At 37.7% G+C, this 13,394-nt stretch overlaps 1 protein-coding gene across 1 annotated transcript in view; it reads right to left on the bottom strand.

The window, feature by feature from the left end:
- The window catches only part of LOC126916658 (protein Tob1-like), a 115,277-nt gene that overhangs the window by 17,273 nt on the left and 84,610 nt on the right, over positions 1–13,394 (bottom strand). The window lies entirely within an intron of this gene.

Here is a 13,394-nt window from a genome sequence, read left to right as displayed (position 1 = left end):
ACCTTTCAGCAAAGCTTCGTGCAATTACGGAACCTTGACATCTATCGATAAAATCTTTTGGATAGTGGTTACTTTTCAGAGAATACTCTAAAGCGTAGAATACTATTTTCAGAATGAAGTTTCTTGCGTTTGTCTCGCCGAGGGAAATCTTTTTTGCTGTGCAAGCGTGATTCCTTTAAAATCCTTCGACAAATTTGTACATAGATGCGAACGTCAACTCTGTTAGTTACTTCTTCTTAATAGAAACCTGTTTCTTCGGTAACAATAATAATAGGAAGAGATATATACTGTAGTTTACTCTATGATTTTATGGCCGCAAAGAATCGTCAAACCAACTTTACGACCAATGGAATATTGTAGAATATGTAAAGCAATTTTTTGTACCTTTGTTTCTTTGCTACCTTAACGTGGAAGGTTTTTTTACTTTAGATGCGAATTCTTACATTTGTTATCCTTCATTTCGTAAATAATTCTGTTTCTGTTATATTTGCCGTGAATCCAACGAGAATTGACATAATTCTGTTTCAAAAGCACGACAAAGTAAGATAATACTAAATTAAACGTAAATTTTCACACCCATACTTACTTTTTGATTGTTTATTTTATTTCCAGTTCGAATGGAATAAATTTTGAATAGAATAAATATAAATAGAATAAATAGAAGTAAATTTACCTTAGAAGCAAGGATAATATTCAAGATATTATATATAAGATAAAATAATATTAAAGTAGTCACGAATTTTCGTATTTGTTATTCTTTACATTACGAATAATTTCATTTCTCTTGCATTTTACTATATAATACTATACTATATAATAAATAATAAATTAAATATACAATATTATATAATATAATACTATAGAATACAACGACCAAAGACATATTAAAAACAAAAATTCTTGTAAAAATGTAGCTATATCTGTACTTTACATAATTACTGTCTTATCCAACTAAGAGTACGCTTTGACGCATCACGATCAACATTCCTCGCGTCAACTCTGACATTAGATGAGAGACGCGTGCGAAACGAGTCGCATGACGTCGTGGCGCGTCCCGACAATCTCGTTTTCAGTATTTCAGTCCACTTTTGGAAAACGAGTCGACGACTCCTTCGTCGGTTGCTGAATGCGCCACGTAATTAATAATTTCTGCGCGCGTGCCTCGACGACGCGACGCACGTGACACGACGTGTCGCGCGACCGAAAACTCGTCGACGTCCACATTTTTGCTCGTTAACGTTTACTTTATCAGCTTGTCTACGTTTATTATTACAATCACAAAGTCTTTCGATTCTGTCGCGTTAAATCGTTTTACCAATTTGGTAGCATATGTTCGAGCATGGTGAATAATATAAACTACCCATTTGAAGAGTCGCTATACGAACCCTCTCGGAATTCATCGACGCATTATTTACTTACCACATTGTAGCCGGATCGAGACTTGCTCAATCGTTACAATCGCGTCGCCCTTGAATTTTGATGAGTTCGAACGGAGGACGGTGAACCGAACGAAATGGAATCGATCATCGATGACGAAATCGTGGAATTATTCGTTATGGGTCTGGTTGTATTTAGGATTTATTATGACGTGCGTATATTTTAACTACTTTATGTACCGTTTTAATGTGAAGAATATTAAAGTGACAAGAAATTTCTGGTATACCTTAAATCAAAGCCATATATAGCTTCTGTAAAAATATTACCTCTCAAACGAAATAATTTAACAAAATATGTACATCATATGTATATACGAAATGATCTTGCTATTGTAACATCTTAAATCAATGATATTTGTTATTATCTCTCCTTCTTCGTCTCGATGTTATAAATAAATATAATAAATATAAATAAATTACTCTACAAAACGAACGCTATTAAACTGCATTTGCTGTTGTTTGTAAAAGAATGCCTACTTTTACAATTAGAACCCATAAGCTACATCATGAACGTTCACATCATTGCAAAGTACAACATCAAAATTCTAAACTGTTGCTAATAGAAGAGAACTATAGCTCGATATACAATGGGAGAAGAAGGGAAAACTAGAGCTGAAGCTAAACACTTCCTATTCCTGTAACCAGAACCCATAATATAAATTCTAGTCATCATCGTCACTCGGAGATACTACAATGCTAAATGCAACATATTTTCCATCAGATAATGAAAGAGAAAGTTGCAGCCAAAGGCATACTTAATTCATAGAAAAGTTCCAACCTGCATATCAAAAATCCATGAACAATATCTCAGTTATGAGAATCCGAACCACTGCAAAATACATACTAAACGCAAAATCTGGCCAACAGAGAAGAATATAGATATTCATATATATGTACAGAGAGAAAGCTGGAGCTTTGGTATGGCGTTTCATCTCGCGCCTCCAATTAATCGTCAGTCGAGCTTTTCAGTCGGATCGATCGCGCGTGACCGAATTATCGGTTCCAAAGGGAGGGAAAGAGAGAGGATGAGAGACACAGAGAGAGGGAGGGAGAAAGAGAGAGAAAGAGAGGCAGGCGTCACTGCGCGTCTTCGATCGGATCTGTTCGCGGAGGCGTCGCGCTCGAATCATCTCGCTGCCGTTGGCTCGCGATAAATTACCGAGACTCTCCGCTTTTCCCTCTCTTTCTCCGCGCTGCCGAGCGGCCGACCGAGCGACAGATCAATACGACACAGCCTCCGCAGACACGGTCGCTGCTGCTCCAGATAACAAGAGGCGAAAGAGAGACAGAGTAAAAGAAATAAAGTCACTGAGAACGCAAGAGAGAGAGAGAGAGAGAGAGAGAGAGAGAGAGAGAGAGAGAGAGAGAGAGAGAGAGAGAGAGAGAGAGAGAGAGAGAGAGAGAGAGAGAGAGAGAGAGTGAGAGAGAGAGAGAGAGGAGAGAGAGAGAGAGAGAGAGAGAGAGAGAGAGGAAGAGAAACAGAAGCTGCCCTATAAGCCTCTACTTAAATAGCGCCCTAAATCCGACAGGGAGGACGCCCTCTCGTGAGATACAGAGAGGGGCAGAGGGCGGAGAAAAGCCCTCGAAACGAAGGAACAGACCCGACCTGGGTCAATCCGTTCGACTTCGGCCTCTTCCGGAAATTACTGTGCCACCGATGCGATGGGGATTCCGTTTGCGGATTGAATATCGACGAGCTGGAACGCGTTCCCTTTTTTCGCGAGAGCCTGGATTTTATACATAGTGTTTGCGCGGTGGAAAATGATCGCATGGAGTTGGTGGAAAAATGGAGCTCGCATTCTTTGGGATTGGTTGGAGTTTACAGATGGTATTAGATTGCGACTGAATATAATTTCGGTCTATGGGTTTTCGAAATCTTCTTCTCTTTTATCATCTCATGCTTATCGTGCTATATCGTTTTAATCTGAATTTAATCGAGAACCTTCTATTATATTCTATATATGATCAACATTTTTTAATATTCAGATACATAAAGTCGCCTCTGCTAGAATTCAGTGAGGTATAGATAGATCGTTTAGGATTATGTATTTCATAAGTTATAATATTAGTAATTTAGCGTTAGTCATTGATAATATTGGACATTTTCTCTTTCAATGTATCATTTCAATTGTTTAATATTCGCATATATAAATCCCTGTTAGGATTCAGTGATCGTTCGGAATTAAGTATTTCATATTACGTTACTATTAATAAGCTGTTGTTGATTATTGATAGTATGGGAAAGTTGATTTTCTGTTCGAGACAGAATATTGCATTAAGGTGTCTTTTTATTGGAAATATGTTATAATTTATGCATTTATAATTCGTTTCTTCATTTAAATGATTAAGTAAGATGAACTTTCTTATGCAGCACACAGAGACCGGATAGCTACCTTCAACTAAGACTTTCTGGTTTAGATCAAGGAAGATCGATTTAACGTAGTGAAAAAGTTAAAAGAAACAGTGGTAGCCTTAAGTATACAATCTATCAACCCAGACCTTCCAATTTAAACAATAAACTAATCTGATCCCGGAAGATAAAAGTAAACGCATAAAAACTGTTTAAAATTGGGCAGCGAAGCAGAATTATAAATACATTTTAATAATAACTGTTTTATTACATGGAGGCTGAAATTAAGATATTCAACGCTGTATTAGTAATCAACATCTTCTTTCATTAAAAGAATATTAATGTTCTTAAGTAAATATAAAATAGTCATAATATTGTGACATTTATTATGATTAATAATGAACCTACGATTTTTAAAATCCAACACATATGGATTGAAACAGTCAATATTCAGTTCTAGTTTTAAGCTTAATTATAATTTCAACAATCAAGTCCTTTCATCATTGAAAGAAATTAATCTTCGTAAAAAGATGTAGAAATAGTCGATTATTACGATAACCGACAAAGAACCTATTTCTTTTACTCCGAATTCTGCACATAGCCTGAATTATTCAATTCCACAAAACAACCAACAAACTGAACCCAAAAAAACCTGGCAATCACAAAACATCATCCTTCACGTTTAACGACCAATCAACGCTAGAACTGACTAAAATCTGCTGGAAAAAAAAGCTTGTAGGAAAAACGAGTAAAAGGTCGAGTCCTTGAAAGATCATCGAGTCTCGTTGACGGACGCGGAAGCAAAAGCAACGACGACGCGATGGTCGCTCGATAATTTGGTCGTCTGCAGCGAACGTTTGAATCGCTGGCTGCAAACTTAATAGCTAAAAAGAGAGTATCGGTCCTTGGGAATAAAGGAGGAAAGACGAAGAAGAAAGGCAAGGCCATTATCCCTAGAAAATACGGCCGGTTGTCATCTTCAGGACTCGGCTCCAGACGATCCAAGATTCGCCTGTTATTTCGTACTGTCCGCGCTTGCACGATTTCACGGACGATCCTAGATTTTCTAAACGATCGAAAAGGAACGACGATCCAACGATCGTGAAAGAGTTGCTTTCCCTACCTATTGATCTTTCGACACATGGTGCGTTAAACTTTTCGCCGGTCGTCTGTTTTCTCTGTTCATCGACGAAATTCGCGCCGGTTTGCGCGCGTTTCTTGGTGCGGAACGATGAATCGAGGGTAATGAAAATGTTCTCGTCGGCGTGGATAAATATTGTGCCGATATTCGACAGATGAACGGGTCTATGGAGTTATTTATGGCAAGTTTGCGTTGCTGGAAAGGAATCGGCAATGAATTTATAAGAAGATGATCGATGAATTAAGAAATATTTAGAGGGCTGGTTTTCTTCTACATGATTGGTTTTGCAAAGTATTTAGGGAACTGGTTTTCCTTTTGATTTTAGTTTCGTGCTCTGATGGGGATTATAATTGGAAAATCTTTGTATCTCGAATTAGCTGATATCATTAAACTGTTGGCTTCTCAGTGGCTAAGAGAGCGTATCAATGTAACACAATTAAAAAGAGCAACAACCTATTCGGTTCAAAGATATAAACCTTCTAGCAATGAACGCCAGATTCATAAATTTTCTGAAAAAATCTAGCGGTATACCTAATATCTAATATCTAAGATATGATAACCACTGATATATGATACTCTGAAAGAAATGGTACCCTTTAGTCTTCGGTAGTTTTAGCGTTCGAAGCACAGCTTACAAGATTCTTCGATCGGTGCCTGATATTCTCTTCTTTCCGTTCCACGAAAATCAATTGTTTCGCCTCAATGTTATCTGACAATTATCGAGCGAACGGCGCCGTTTCCCAACTACTTCCTGCAATAACCAGGAACGATAAGATGAAGCAATTCTCCCCGGGATTTCCCAAGTGTCCTGTCTCTGCACTGTTCTCCCGATTGCGGTCGCTCTGTTCCTCGTTTCGCGGGGCAGTTTCAAAGGATGATAATGCTCTCTGGCTTAATTGATAATATTTTAGGGTAGGCCTCGTCTGCTGCGATGGAAAGATCGCTTCTCGTTATGCGGATTCGCGAAATTACGGAGAATATCGGAAAAGAAGGCGTATTAACCGATTAAACGAGTTAGACGAATTAACTCGTCGCTATTGCACTTTCAATCTCTTGCGCGTAATGATATCTTTATTTAAGGATCCTTCATTTTTTCATACACCGTTTTATCTTCATTCAAGATGAATCGCAGTAAAATTTCGCTTATCTGATCTCATATCGAATTTAATCGGCAGGATGGTCATCGGCTAAGATTTTGTTCCAATAAATCGAATTCTATGGTAAATCATATTGACAGGTGTAAACAATATTTAGGACTCCATTATTTCTTTATCTGTTATTTCAATTTCGTTAACCTAATCGAAATGAATCTATCTTCGTTAAGTTTTAATTACGGAAGTTGGAGAGATGAGCTGGTTAACAAGTTAGAATTCTAAAATGAAGAGCAAATTTTCAGACGTCGATCGTTATGTTTATAATACTGTTCAAATAGATTGAAATTTTATTGTTAATTAAAATGAAATTTGTCAGTATATGTTTATTAAAAATTTTGTTTAATCAAATTGAGAGATTTAGAAGAATCCTGCTCCTGAAATAAAATTCCTATCAAATATGATTTATCAAATGAAAATTTAATGAAAAATCATTAAAATTCTAAAAAATGCTAACTGTTATAAGCTACAAATGTAGGAACTTTCTATGAGAAATTATAAATTGATTATTTTGTTTGCTTACTCTTATAATCGTTTCTCGTTTACGAGAATAATCTCTTAAAGCGTACAAGTTAATAATACTTATTTACATATAAAAACAAATAGCACAACTACTATTAAAACTACAATGAGATACGATAATGTAGAAAATGATTCAAAGAATATATATTCGAGAAAAGAACATGTGTATACGTATAAAAAAAAGATACATTATTGATATTAATGGAAATCCGGTTTCTGCCTTTAAATTATGATCTTAACGCAGTCTTTCTAACATTATCCTTTGCACTTTACGTCAATAGATACACTCTTATTGATCCGTGTTGATCATGAACGAGACAAAAACGTTTCATCTTTGTTAATTCGCAATTAGTCACCAACCGGTCTGAGAGAATGTCCGTTCACGGAATCTTGATTAAAGGCTTCCAGTCGCCGATTGACATCGCTTCGCGATCACTCAACTGAGATGTTGGATTTTTCTTTCGAGAAGCGTTCAAGGAAATATGGAAAAAAAGAGTTCTGTGAAATGTTTTCCATTTACGTTCCAGTAATTGAGAGAGGAATTTATTGGAATTTGTTTTGTGAAACCGATTAGAGAAAAAGAGGTCGGCTAGAAATAATTAATGAGTATCTTCTCGAGGCTATAGTAAAAAGTTTTTAAACTCTTTGATCTATGTGGAAAGAGAGTAGAGAAGGAACAGAATGTTTCCATACCTGAAGGCATGTAGGAAGAAAGAACGTTCAGTCTAACATTTCAATCTTCTTCCAGTTCAATTTCTTCATACTTCAAATGCTTCTGGAATACTTGGAAGATTAATTATTGGTAGACACGTACGTCAGAAAAACACTTGTGCATTATCGCATGACAGCAAGTCGCTATACAACGTATCGATAAAAAGATTACAATACAAAGTTACAAGAAAGAAACGGTATTTATAGTATAAATTCTTGGACAATAAATATCCGCTGTACTAAAAAGTATGAAATATTTCCCGAAAGATCATTTTGCTGATTCTACTTAACTTTATATAAAGGTAGAAAATTCTCTGTGAATATCTTACAAAAATGAAATATAAACAAGAGTAGAATATTCCTCAGAAATATTTTACAAAATGGAAAACAAGGGAATACTCTTCGTGAATTGTCGCAACTGATTTTGGTTTATATCTAAAACAATCGTATGCCGAATTCCGAAAGAAACCAGTAAACGAGTTGCAGCTCGACGAAATTCCCGTGAACGTGATTTTCCACGGTTCGCGAGGTGAAATCTTGTTCACGACCGTTTCTCGCGATCCTACGCCGGAACGATCGACGAAAGCGTCGAACCGCGTCGTCTTAGCGGTGGAACGGCGCGTCTCGCAGGATTTTCGAGACGAGCTCGAAAGCAAAGGTAGCTCCTTGCCAGGGAACAGAGAAATTCTTCGTTCATCCGTGCGGAAACCGCGCGTTCACGGAAATCCTATCGGTGTTTGCTCTTCCGTATCGTGGTTTCGGATACTGCCGTTGTTTCGACAATCATCTCGAACGCATGCGTATCTCCACGGTAAACGAGTCACACCTTTCTCATCGAACTCTGTTGAAACATTTTCATTTCGTCCGATTGCAGGAAAATTAAGAAGAAGTTGATAAGTTATTTGAATCACTCGTGTTGATTAAGAGAGAGAGAGAGAGAGAGAGATTGATATTTTGGACGAACCGTTTTGGAACATCGTTTGAGAATTAGAAAATTCGCAGTAACATTAAAGTGATATGATTTTATTGAAGATTCAGTGGTTATCAAGAGAATTATTCAAGAGATTTCCTTTTTCAAACAGCATTATATTTTTATATTTTTTCTATCTCCGGGAAACCTACATCCTCTGCACAGGTCTACTAAAAAAGAAAAAAAGAAAACAGAATTGCACTAATTTACAGTGTCTAAAAAAGTTTTAAAATCCACCTTCAAATTACTTAAAACCTGCAACATAATTCACCTTCACCACTGGTAGACAGAAAAGAGCCCTCGTCGCTTTAAACGAGCAGCGACGACCGACCGCCAAAAACAAACCAATCGAAAGAAGACAGCGAAAGAAGGAGGGACAAAAAAGAAGAAAGAAAAGAGAAGAATAAAGAGTAAAAGCAGAAGCGCCCAGTGTAATTTCAATTACCACGTTAAAGGGAGCCGCAGAGTTCCTCTCAAGTAGCTGACACGGACTGCATAAAAGAAAAGGCCACCCCTAACGAGGCTTGGCCTGGACGATGAAAGCCGGTCAAAGGGTTGTTGGTGCGGGGTCGACAGTTTTCCGCGGGTTTTCCACGAAAACTGGCTGCTTTGATCGGTGTATCCAATCAAAGGAGGCAGTCCTTTTTGGATTGGCCGCGATTTCCATCGCGAAAAGCGGAAGGAAAAGGATGTGGGCGGGATGATCGATCGGAAGCCGCGCCCGCGGCACTCCAACGACCACCAGGGTCGATCGAGAAAACGAGAAAGGGCTTTTCTCTTCGCTGAAGGCTTACGGAACTTTCCCGGGACAAACTTCTACTAGATAGACCGAGAATAGAGGCGAAAAAGTGATTTGCGGACGAAAAAAGCGACGATCCTGTTCCACGTGGAACGCTCGAGGGTTAGTCGCGAGTTTTAGAACGCCTTCGAGGTAGATTCTTCGCGCACGCCACTCGGTATGCCTTCGAAACGGCTTTATTACGCTTCGGAAATCGATAACTGCCGCGCTGCGTACCGAATGTACGACTCGAAATCGGTGACCTTTCGGACCTGTGCATCAGGGATTCTTTGTTAGGTTTCGAGGAATTTGCGAGAAAGAAAGCTCGATGGAATGATGAAGAGTTAAACCATATTACGTGGTAAGCAGCCCAGGATGTTTATGCAAATTTGTTGAATTAACGAAGAAATAAGGAAGAAAACTGTAATTTTGTTATTAAAGATAAGAAATATTCTCCTATACTTTTAGGTAATTCTGGAGTTTAGATATAAAACTATTTACTATCGCTACTATAAATCCTCGATTTATTTTTTAGAAAACAAATTTTTTCTTCGCCACCCTCACCAGACAGGGTGTTACGAGTTATCGAAAAAATATAGGTTATCATTAAACGGAAACGAAAAGCTACGGAAAGGGCAGGGAGATTCGGATGTGGTGGATATTTCACCGATACCTAGATCCTGAGCTCGTAAATCGAGATTTGTGGCTAGCAGGACGCAATAACTCTGACACCAGGCTGCACTAACCCCGATTACTTTCGTAGAAATATTTCAGCCAAAAGTTCATTGACTGAGGCTCTAAAAAACCGTTCAGGTCAGAGGAAAGAAATAACGAGGACCTTAACCTGTCACGAAATCGAAATTATTTTAATTAAGCAAACTAAGGAAATTAATTCGACTCACAGTATGCTTTCAACACTTTTATTGTTACTTATAATAACGATAATTTCTGATTTCTACAATCTCACAGATGTATAAGAGATTCGATTTTCGTTTTAATTATTATATCCTTTACTTATTTCATATATCCATAATATGAAACAATATTAAAGAATATGAGTAATCGTCAATCAGTAATCGAAAGGTTATACACACTGTCAGGTTGTTAGAAAAGTGACACCTACGGGAAAGTACCGATTTAAAAATATTTAGAAAAATTAAATTCAAAAATGAATTATATATTTCCTAGAAGTGTCAGTTTTTTACTTAAGAAATTTAGCGCATTTAACGAGAAGAATGTCATAAACCAAAAGTTATTTTAACATCGCTCCCGAGGCTAAGAAATATATAAACAATATTTTATTAAAGGTAGTCAGAGCCCAGAGGCTATTACCTACAGCGTAAAAACAGGAAATCTGTCCATTACGAAAGTTCAAATGAATAATAACTACCTATTTTAAACTTTTTATTATATTTCAAGTCGATTTCGTAGAACAGATCACCGTTTCTAACTGTGTCATTCTTCTAGAGTCCGATTTTGCCAATCTCTGTTCAAAAATTTATTCTTAGCGTGGTAGAGGAATAATTTAAAAAATCGTTGCTAAATATTCTCGCTACTTTCGCTCGCTAAACCATAGGGAATACGCGAGTCCCTCCGCGGCACGATACTCCAGAGAAATAAACCGTCGACTACGGAGTTTTAACTCTAGATAAAAATGGAATAAGAAACAAGTAATAGTCGGGGAATTAATCCTGGACTCTCCAGCCAGCCAGCACGGGGAATGGCACACGAGTCGATCGCGAACGAGAACGGCAGCGAAAAATAAAACGTTTCCAAGACACGGACCGATCGATAGCTTCTTCCCGTGCAACGAACGCAGCCCTGCATCGACGATAGTCGAAGCGAACACCGTAGCCAGCTTTTGACCTGTTCCATGTTCCTTCGCGATATACCAAACGTATTAAAATTTCCTATTGGCGAGGCGCGGCGCGAGTCTCGTTCCTTAAAAGCTTCCGCCATCCGTCGGCTATCCTGTCGTCGACGGATGGCACATACCAGCAGTTTCCTGTCATAAAAACTGTCTGATCGTACGACGAATTTTTGCAGGCTGCGTTGATGCGCCTCGAAGAGACTGCTTCCTGTTTAAGTTCACTGTACCTTGCGACTGGATAATTTTTGACGGTTTGACTTCGAGGATTCTAATTTCGGATAAATTGCCTCGGACGTTAACTCTTAGTTGTAACTTCGAATTTTATTATCGTTTAAAATATTTCATACGAAGTAATTTTGTAAAACGTGTGTTTCATTTATACAAACAGTGTAGTTTTAATAAAGATATTTGTTGTAAAGGTTGGTACATTCGTTTGCATTCGGATTTTGGACTTTGGCTGTTCGACGTAGCTTTGAATTTGCTATTGTAAGAAAATTAGCGCAAGGTAATTTCGTAACGCGCGTGCTTGATTTATACGAACGATGTAGTTTTAATAAAAATAGCTGTTGTAAAAATTGTCTCTTTCAAGACGCATTTTTAAGATCGTTTTTAGAATGCTACGGATCGACCTGTACATATAAGTTGTATTATATGTATATGTCACTATAAACAAACATTTCATGAACGATCCGCCTATTAATAAGCGCCTTTGATACGATAATAGAAATGAAAGGTGACTCGTCAATCCCAATTCACCCCCTCACGAATTCCCTCTTCGAGGCATCCGCGACCAAATCGAACGTTCGATTCTAAGAAGGGACGGTACGAGTCGCGCAACCTTTTCCTAGCGTAACCACACAAGAGACGAGGCTCACCTAAAACGCGACGCGCTCACAAGACCTGTTTACGTAAGTGTGAATAAGACATGCCGCATTCTAACGGTGATCTATTTACGTCCCTTGCTCTTCGAGATCCCAGCGCCCGCGGTTCGAACAGACCTAATTTTATATTCGGAGCAAAAACTCCGGCACCATTGCCAAGTGGAGCTCTAACAATCGCCACCACCGCGTTGCTCGCGGCCTCTTCTAATTCTTGTGTGTTAACGCCGGCTCCTCTAACCCGGATACCCGTCACTATATCGCGAATAATCGTACTAGGTTACGAGTAAAGCTTCTGTATCGTGTCGTTTAATGAAAATTTTTTGGATTACAGATGCGAACTTTTCTGACTTTTTGCTAGTGAAGTGTATTGTTAATGTGCTTGGTGGTAGAAAATATTCTTTGGGCGACTGAGTTGCTTCAGTTTAAATCAGACTCGAAGTGTTCGCAAAATTATATTTAGTCGGAGTGTTCTGTTCATTCTAGAAAATAAAATGTATTCATATTTTATCGGTAACGTCATTTTTTAATTAGTGAGTTATGTTTGTCCCTGCCCAACGCATTACGATTATGCTGATTATTTTTTAAATTTTAATTAATCTTTCTTTCTTTGGTTGCAAGCTTTTTACTCCAGTTTTCTATTTTACATTAAAATTCACATTAAATTCATTAAGTTCATTTTACATCTAGTTACATTCATTTAGTAAAAATCGTATCAAATAGTTCTCCGTAAATTTACTGCCCGTATAAATGGAAAAATGAAATTCTCTTAAATGTCAGTATCATTTAAAATGCTTCGCAAGTATAATCCAAAAATAAGGTTAAAAATGTAATAGAGTAACAAGTAAGTGAACAAAATAAATAGGTATTTCAACTTTTCTATGTGTAATTTTCGAACGAAAGTTTGCACGCATATTCATGTAGGATACTCGAGGCGATCCCGAGCGAACAATTTTAAATCAGAACATACGGAACTTTCGTGGAAAATGTCAGGACGGAAGTCATGAAAATCGCGGGCCGACTGCACGGAAACCGTGGAAATAACAGAATTGTCGTTTTTCTATGGCTTCTGATCGCGCTTTCGGCCTTAAGCTTCCTTTCCCTTTTGTAACAGGATCGGTGAAACAAAAGAACGAGGGTAAAGTTTGGCGGTAGAGACAGGATTAATGCCCACCGCGAGGGAAGCTTTCGAAAGCTCCGGATCCGGAATGGAAACGGCGACAACGAGCTACCGGGGATTTACTGTGTGAAAGTAGAGGGAAATGGACGAACAACGAGCCCATCTGCTGATACAATTCCAATTGACCGTTGTTGTCTGCGTAAAAACATATTTGAAACATATAAATTCTCGCTCTTTAATATAATCTTCTAATAAATTTATACTACAAAGCGTCGTTCGTGATTCAATGTTATTTCGATATCTGAAGAATTTAATTTAATCAGAAATATATCAGCGCAATTGAACATCTTTTGAAAAGGAAATTTATATTATAAATGTTCGTTCTTAAAACGAATTTATAGCATAAATTGCTTTTTGCGATCCAACGGTATTTTGATATTGGAGAAATTAATTTAATAGAAATATAT

The sequence above is a fragment of the Bombus affinis genome, chromosome 5 (assembly GCF_024516045.1).
Source record: "Bombus affinis isolate iyBomAffi1 chromosome 5, iyBomAffi1.2, whole genome shotgun sequence".
Taxonomy (NCBI): domain Eukaryota; kingdom Metazoa; phylum Arthropoda; class Insecta; order Hymenoptera; family Apidae; genus Bombus; species Bombus affinis.
Note: the sequence above shows the minus strand (reverse complement) of the source record. Positions and strands in the feature narration are given on the sequence as shown.